A 961-nucleotide genomic window follows, 5' to 3' on the forward strand; every position below is an offset into this window, starting at 1 on the left:
TTAATGAAATCGGTGTAAAATGACTTGTGCAGAAAACAAGGGAGGATGAAAAGGAAGGGAACAACCACGTGTCAGACGGTGTGCGAGCCGGTTATGTACACCAGCCAATTTAATCCACACCGTCAGAGTGGTTACTATCTCCTTTGCACAGATGAGGAAACTGATGCTTAGAGAAATTAAGGAATTTGCCCACGTTCCTACATTTGGTAAGTGGCAGAGCTAGAATTTGAATCCAAGAATATCTCACCTCCAAAGTCTATGCCCTTCTTTCCCTCACTATATTGGCAAACAAGGTGCCTCCTGGGAATCATATTTTGAAATCTACTTTTGAGCTTAAAATCTAGTGACAATATGGGCAACATAACCAACATTTTATAAAGCTATAAATGAAGTATAACCTTTAAAATCTATTTTAAAGAATCAGTCTATTGTATACTGGTAACTTATGTAATACTGTACATAAAGTGGAAGTCGCTCAGTTGTGTCCAACTCTTTGCGACCCTATGGACTATACAGTCCATGGAATTCTCCAGGCCAGAATACTGGAGTGGGTAGCCTTTCCCTTCTCCAGGGCATCACCCCAACCCAGGGATCGAAACTATACTTTAATAAAGACTTTTTAATTTAAAAAACCTGCTGTGCTTAGTTGCTTAGTCATGTTTGCAACCCCATGGACTATAGCCCACCAGGCTCCCCTGTCCATGGGGATTCTCCAGGCAAGAATACTGGAGTGGGTTGACCTGCCCTCCTCCAGGGGATCTTCCCAAGACAGGGATCAAACCTGGGTCTCCTGCGTTGCAGGTGGATTCTTTACTGTCTGAGGCACCTAGTGAAATTGAAATATGAACAATATGTTTTATCTACAATTAAGAAAAATGATAAAATTATTAAAGAAACACTTCACAACAATTATCCTGCCTCCTGGCATTCATATGCTAAACATATTTCATCTGATATTAAA

Source organism: Ovis aries, chromosome 8 (genome assembly GCF_016772045.2).
Source record: "Ovis aries strain OAR_USU_Benz2616 breed Rambouillet chromosome 8, ARS-UI_Ramb_v3.0, whole genome shotgun sequence".
NCBI lineage: Eukaryota > Metazoa > Chordata > Mammalia > Artiodactyla > Bovidae > Ovis > Ovis aries.